We start from the raw sequence: 7896 nt of genomic DNA, 5'->3' as shown, positions 1-7896 counted from the left end.
TTATGTGGACTGAAAAAAGAATGAGACCAGTCTGCCCTAAGATGGGGAGCTTTCTGCTAGATATCATTCAGTTAAAAAAAAAAATAAAGCATGGAATAGATGTGCAGTGAGTTAATGTTGGTGTTCAGTGTATATTCAATGAATTTTGAATGAATTATGTAAATTGTGCTTATGCATAGAATATTCTTGGAAGATGCACAAGAAATTGTTTTTAGTTATAGTTCTAGAGAGAGGAAATTGTGGTTCACCATCAGGGGCTGGAGAAGATTTATTTTTAACTCTACTTTTTTGTATTGATTAAATGTTTTGCAACATGTATTCATAACCTATTTAGAAAAAAACCTGTATTTACAAGTTTTCATTGTCTTTGAAGAAAACAATTCTTATAAAGAATTTCCTGAAGTCAGCTATGTGAAGGTGGAAGACGGATGTAAAATCACAAGGCCTTACGCAGTAGTAGGTTCCTAAGAAATAGTTGTTTCTTTCCCTTCCCCACACTTTGACTAAGAGCACAGATGTCATAATAGAATCTTTCCACATTTCAGAGATCCCTTAAGCATCCCTATCACGTTATGGCTCTAGAGATGTCAAATGTAAATGGGATGAGGCTACACTGATCCTGTGACATACCCTGGAAGTTTGTTATTTCTCCCCAATAAATCCCAGAAACTTGCCTGCTTACTTTTATATATGTCTCATCAAAATGGAAGGCAGCCTGTATAATGTATAACTTCCCGGTCAGTGTAATATTGTAGGCTGTCTACAAATTTTATTACTATATTAAGGGTTGAAGCAAACTTTTCCAGTTATTACATCCTCGGCACTAAAACCTTCACTCTCCTTGTCAGTCTCTTGATTCTTCAGCAGTTAAAACACTCTCTTTTATTTCTGTATCAGAAACTCTGTGTGCTTCCCTAACCTCTTTGTCTACTTCAATCACCTCTTCTCACTTTGATGAAGTTTGTTGATTGATTGCTTCTCATGGGTATGACTGGCTTTCCGGCCCTTTGTCTAAATTTAAAACACTGGAGCCATTCTTCAGAAAATACACGGTGCTCAATCAATTGCATTTGCTCATAAAATATCTTTTTTCTTTTTTTTTTTAACAAAAGTCTCTTGATTCTGCTTCCTCATTTCCATTCCCATTGCCTCTGCCTGAGTCCAGGCCCTCTTCGTCTTGTCTAGAATATGTCAATTACCTCTTAACTAGTCCGTGTGCTTTCAGACTCCCCACTGGCAATCCATTTTCTGCTTTACTGCTAAATTCTAAAAACAGATTCATGCCTCCATTCATTCATTCATCAGACATTCATTAAGTATCTCCTTTGTGTCAAGCATCATGCTAGGAACTGGGGACACGAATACTAATTTTTCATAGGCAGGCACTATGTTTCTGGAGCTTAGAGTTCAGTGCAGGAAGCCATCGAGTAGACACATGGTTTACAGTGTACAGGGGTGGGCACAGGATGCCCTGGCAGCATCCATCAGGGAAGAAAATTTCCCCAGAGCCCTTGCTATCTGGTCCAACTGTTAAGAGACAGAAGGAGATGTTCTAAGCAGAGGGAGTAGCAAGGGCCAAAGCTAAGCAGGGTGGTACATGGTGTGTGTGGTGAGTGTGACTGGCCAGGCGGTCAGAGAAGATTTATAGGAGTCAGCACCAGGTAGTGGCACAGGGCCTACGGGGGCCATGCAAAGGAGTTCGAACTTTATTCTGAGGCATATGTTTTAAGAACAGTGGTCATGAGATCAGATTTGCATTTTATGGAGATCATTATGGTAGAAGTTTGGAGGAGAGCTGGAGGGATGAAAGACTGGAGACTGGAAATAAGGTTAGGAAGAGGCTGGTTCAACTATTTGGTCATGAGGATAACCTAAATCAAGGTAAGAGCAGTAGGGGTGCTGAGCAGCAGACAGATTTGGAAGAACTCAACAATAAAATGGACTGGGTTTAGTGATTGCCTATTTGGATGTTTGTGAGAAGGAAGGGGAAAAAGTCAGAATTGACTCACAGATGTCTGGCTTGAGCCCTTGGGAAGCTATGAGAGGTTATGGAACAGGAAATGGCTTGGTAGAGGGAAGATGGTGGCAGTTGAGTACATGGTCTGCATTCAGGTGAGAGATTTGGACTGGAGGCATTCATTCTTCATCCATTTACTCATTTAGTTAATAGGTGTTGAGTGCCTACTACATGCCAGGCACTGTTCTAAGCGCAGGGATAGTGGCAACCAAACAGGACGGAATTCCTGTTCTAGTGGCAACCAAATAGGACAAAATTCCTGTTCTTGTGGCACCTTCATTCCAGTGAAGAAACTAAACAAACCACACAAGTAAAGCAATGCATAATGACCTCTTGATATGTGCTTTGAAGATAAATACATTAGGATAGGGCAAGGAGACAAAGTGTGATGGGGTGTGAGGGATATTTTAGATAAGGGCATCCATGGAAAAGCATCTTTCAAGAGGTGCTATTTGAGCACAAATCTGAACGAAGTGCCAGAGGGAGCCATGGGAACGTTCAAGGGAAGAATATGCAAGAAGAACCATGTGGGACAGCAGGCTCCCTAAGCAATGGGTAGCAGAGGCTGTGGGAAAGAGGGGGAGGGGAAAGGGATGCAGATGTTCCCACAATAGGACTTCTAACAGTACCTAAAAACCTTGATGTCTCCAGTGTATCATCTTGCTTCCTTTTGAAGCCAACCCTAGAACTAATTTCTTCCTCCACCATCACTTCCCAGCCTCTGATAAATATAGCACTGGCAACTTTGTATCACTAGTATTTGTTACCTTGGTATAATCTGAGCTTCTCCAAGTTAGGGATGCTGTTCATCTTGGTCACCTCAATAATCAGCACAGTGTGTCAGGAGCCAGTCCACAAATGTGTGTTGACAGAACAATAACGACAAACAACAGGACACAGGGAAGGTAAAACTGATGTCTAGGGGAGTGGTAAGTGGTTGGTGATAAATAGGAACAAGGGATTGCTTTTTTAAAAAAACTTTATGTTTTAAAGCCCTGTAGTTTTACGTATTTCTCTTTGACATCTTTTGGTATTCATCTCCATCTCTCTAATAACTTAATTTGTGATTTTTTTTTCAATTTTAGGTTTTACCTATTGACTTTCCATCATAGAAGATGAAGAATCACTTCTCTCTACACCCTCCTCCACCTGAACTACACACATATACACACTGCCCATATCCCTACCAACCCATTATAGCTGTGTCATAATTTTGGTTAAATTAACATTGCAGGTTCACATTTTAATGGCTATGTAAATAGTATTCACACCAGGTTATGTGGTATATTATGGTTGTTATTACCACTTTTCCTTTCTTGCACAACTTTTTGTTTCCCTAGTGGTTTTATTTATTTATTTATTTATTTATTGTCATTTGGTTAATTGGTTGGTTTTCTAGTTTTCTGTGTCTGTCATGAATTAAGCTTCTAGTCTACTGTTTCCCAGTCCTGTAACTTTTTCTAATACAATTAGACATGTGAAGTGTGTGTGTGTGTGTGTGTCCTGATGATAGCACTACTAGAATCTTTCGACCTGCTACTTGCCCTGGTTGCTCTTTGGGCCCAGTGCTCACCTGTCATCCTGGGATTTTTCTTCACCTTTCTGAGACTGTATGTCCTGTCTTCCTCTGTTTTGGTTCACTCCTTTGTTTCAGTGTATCAGTTCCTCAGGCAGCTTCTTTGCTTCTTTTCATTAGAGATGTGGTTTCACCATGTTGCCCAGGCTGGTCTCAAACTCCTGGGCTCCAGCAAGTCTCCCACCTCAGCCTCCTGAGTGGTGGGGAGTACAGGTATGAGCCACAGCTCCTGGCCTCAAGTAGCTCCTTGATAAGGTACACGGAAGGAAAATTTGTTGAGGCTTTACATGTCTGAAAATGTTTTTATTCCTTCTTGACACTTGAATGATAAGACAGCTAGAGAATTTTAGAGTAGTAATCATTTTTGCTCAGAAATATAGAAGTATTGTTCTACCGTCTTGTAAATTCTAGTGTTACTGTTAAGAATGGAAGTCATTCTTATTCTTTTTTTTCTCATTAAACTTTGTTTTAATGGGTCTTAAAATTCTGTGACAGCTTTTTAGTCAAGGTGTTTCCATTAAAAAGTACTGATTTTAAAAACTAATGTCTTAAAACTGCCACATGCACAAAAATAGAAGAAACAACAACAAAAAAACCACACACAAACCCAAATATGGTCCACAAAACATTCTCCTTTCCTTCTGAAGGTTTTGCAATGCATTGTTATCATTAACCAGTCTTCTACTATTAAACTTAAATGGCCAATTGAAACAAACAGTTCTGACACTGTTCTTCCACCACTGATTAAGACTGGAGTGGCAGGTCTTACGGATAATATTCATTTAGCCTTCTGAGGTTTCTGGGCAAAGTTGGTAACCTTGACAGCTCCAGCATCCTTCTGGTCCACTATTTTGATGACATCCACAGCAAATGTCTGTCTCATATCACAAACAGCAAAACAACCCAGAGGAGGATAGTCCAAGAAATTCTCAACACACATGGGTTTTCCAGGAACCATACCAACAATGGCAACATCATCAGATTTCAAGAATTTAGGGCTATCTTCCAGCTTATTACCATAACAGCAATCGATCTTTTCCTTCAGCTCAGCAAACTTGCAAGCAATGTGAACTGTGTGACAATTCATTAGAGGGGCATGGTCAGCGCCAATATGGCCTGGATGGCTCAGGATAATCACCTGAGCAATGAAGCCAGCTTCCATTGGTGGGTCATTTTTGCTGTCACTAGCAACTTTGCCACAACAAACATCTTTGACAGACACATTCTTGACATTGAAGCCCACATTGTCCCCAGGAAGAGCTTCACTCAAAGCTTCATGGTACATTTCTTTTTTTCTTTTTTTGAGATGCAGTCTCATTCTATTGCCCAGGCTGGAGTGCAGTGGTGCAATCTTGGCTCACTGCAACCTCTGCTTCCTGGGCTCAAGTGATCCTCCCACTTCAGCCTCCCAAGTAGCTGGGATTACAGGCATGCATCACCATGTGTGGCTAATTTTTGTATTTTTAGTAGTGTCAGGGTTTCACCATGTTGGCCAGGCTGGTCTCAAACTCCTGGCCTTATGTGATCTGCCCTCCTCGGCCTCCCAAGTGCTGGGATTACAGGCGTGAGTCACCACACCTGGTCCATGGAGCATTTCAACAAACTTTACTTCAGTTATAATATTTATTGGAGCAAGGGTGACCACCATATTGGATTTGAGAACACCAGTCTCCACTCTGCCCACAAGCACAGTACCACTACCATCAGTTTTGCAGACATACTGGAGAGGTAGACCCAAGGGCTTATTAGTTGGATGAGTTGGTGGTAGGATGCAGTCCAGAGTGTCAAGCAGCATGGTTCCACTGGCATTGCCATCTTTATAGGTGAATTTCCATCCCTTGAACCAATACATGTTAGCATGTGGCTTGAGCATGTTGTCACTATTTCAACCAGAAATTGGCACCAATGTTACTGTGTCCAGGTTGTAGCCAGTTTGCTTAATATAAGTGCTGTCGTTTTTCACAATTTCCTCTTCTGGCCATAGGGTGGCTCAGTGGAATTCATTTTGTTAACACCAACAATTGGTTGCTTCATACCCAGTGTACAAGCAAGAACACCATGCTCATGGGTCTGCCCATTCTTGGAGATGCCAGCTTCAAATTCACCAATGTCAGCGGCAACAATCAGAACAGGAAAGTCAGTCTGAGATGTGCCTGGATTCATGTTTATGATAAAAATCTCTGTGTCCTGAGACATCAAATTTCCATGGGGAGATATCAATGGTGATACGAAGTTCAGTCTCTGCTTTCAGTTTATCCAAGACCCAGGCATGGGAAAGAGCCCTTTTCCATCTCAGCAGCTTCCTTCTCAGATTTTTCGATGGTTCTTTTGTTGATGCTACCACATTTGTTGATCAGATGATCCGTGGTGGTGGACTAGCCCAAATCTATGTGTCCAATGACGACGATGTTGATATGAGTCTTTTCCTTTCCCATTTTAGCCTTTAGGAGTGGTTTTCTCAACACCTGTGTTCTGGCAGGAAACCCGTTGTGAAAAAGCCATTCTGATATTTGAAACTTGTTTAGCAACTTTTTTTTTAAGAATATTTAAGGGCTTTCAAGCCAGTGTTATTAAATTTGAAAATTTTTGTTTTGTTGTGTCTTTCTTTTTAAGACTTTGTTTTTCTCTTATAAGTGAAGAACATCGCTTTATTTCTTAATAATTAGGAACTGTTAGTTCCTGAGATCTTTTTAAAAATAAAATTATTGGCGCATAATAGGCAAACAACAAATTGCATTATTTAAACCTGATATCTTAACAATATTGAGTCTTCTATCTCATGAACATGATACAGCTCTTCATTATTTAGGTCTTTAACTTCCCTCAGTAATGTTGTGTAGTTTTCAATGTACAATTATTGAATATAGTTTAGTACATTTATGTGTAAATAGTTCATACTTTTGGATGTTGTTGGAAATGAAATTGTAATTTTTATTTTTCTGATTGTTTATTGCTAGTATATAGAACTCTGTTTTTGTATATTGACCTTGCATAGGCCTTGCTGAGTTCACATAGCTCTAGGAGTTTTTTTTCTGGATTCCTTATGATTTTACAGTACACAGTCATGCTGTCTGCAATAAAGAGAGTTTTATTTCTTCCCTTCCATTATGTATACTTGTGTTTTCTTCTTCTCTCCCTTCTCCTCCTCCTTTCTCCTCTTCCTATTTCCTCTTGTCTTTCTTTTCATCTTCTTGTCTTATTGCACCGCCTGGGGCCTCCAGAAGAACGTTGACTAGGAGTACTAGTAAGACTGGGTATTCTTGTGTTAATCTTAGGAGAAGACATTCAGTCTTTCATTATTAACTAAGGTGCTCTCTGCAGGCTTTTTGTAGAGGCCCTTGAACCAGTTTAGGATGTTTCCTTCCTTCATTTTTTTCAGTTTGTCGAGCATTTAAAATCATGGGTAGATGTTAAATTTTAGAAAAATGTTTTTGCTTCATCTATTGATATAATTATATGGGCTTTCTCCCTCATTTTGTTAATATGGTGAATTATGTTAATTGATTTTGAGTGTTAAACCAATCTTGGATTTCTCCAATAAATCTCACTTGATCATAATCCTTTTTATAAATTATTGGATTTATTGTGCATATATATGTGTATCTATATAATTTTGTCTCCATGCATAAGGGATATGAGTTATGGTTATTTCTTGTGATGTCTTTTTCTGGTTTCGTATCAGAGTAACATTGCCTCTAAAAAATTGATTTAGCAAATATTCTCTTCTTTTCTGTTTTCCTAAAATATTGTATTATGTCTTCACGTGTTTGATAGAATTCAACCGTAAAGCCATCTGATCCTGGGGTTCCTTTGTGAGATGGCTTTCTTAATTTTGGATTCAATTTTTATGGTACATATAGGGCTATCATATTATCTGTTTCTTCTTGTGTCAGTTTTAATATTCGTCTTTCAAGGTATTCAATTGTTTTAGTTGTGACCAAATTTATTAACATGTAGTTGTTTATCCTATTCCCTTATTTTTGTAAATATCTTTTGGATTTGTATTGATGGCTTCTCTTTCAATCTTGATATTGGTAATTTGTGTTTTCTCTTGCTTCTTGATAAGTCTAGCTAGAGATTTCTCAATTTTATTAATCACTTCAAAAACCAGCTTTTGGTTTCATTGATTTTTCTCTATTGTTCATCTTTTTTCAATTTCATTGTTCTGTACTCTAATCATTACTTGGTGTTTAATTTTCTCTCTAAGTTTCTTAACAGACAGCATAGATCATTGATTTTGGACTTTTTTTCATAATATAAACACTGATTTCATAATATAAGCACTGATTTAGCTGTTTCCATG

At 38.8% G+C, this 7896-nt stretch overlaps 1 pseudogene; it reads right to left on the bottom strand.

The window, feature by feature from the left end:
- Window positions 1–4371: 4371 nt before the first annotated feature.
- On the bottom strand, window positions 4372–6055 carry LOC117090985 (annotated as a pseudogene).
- Window positions 6056–7896: the final 1841 nt, after the last annotated feature.

Source organism: Trachypithecus francoisi, unplaced genomic scaffold (assembly GCF_009764315.1).
Source record: "Trachypithecus francoisi isolate TF-2019V2 unplaced genomic scaffold, Tfra_2.0 Lachesis_group11, whole genome shotgun sequence".
NCBI lineage: Eukaryota > Metazoa > Chordata > Mammalia > Primates > Cercopithecidae > Trachypithecus > Trachypithecus francoisi.
The sequence above is the reverse complement of the archived record's forward strand: the minus strand, read 5'-3'. Positions and strand labels throughout refer to the sequence as shown.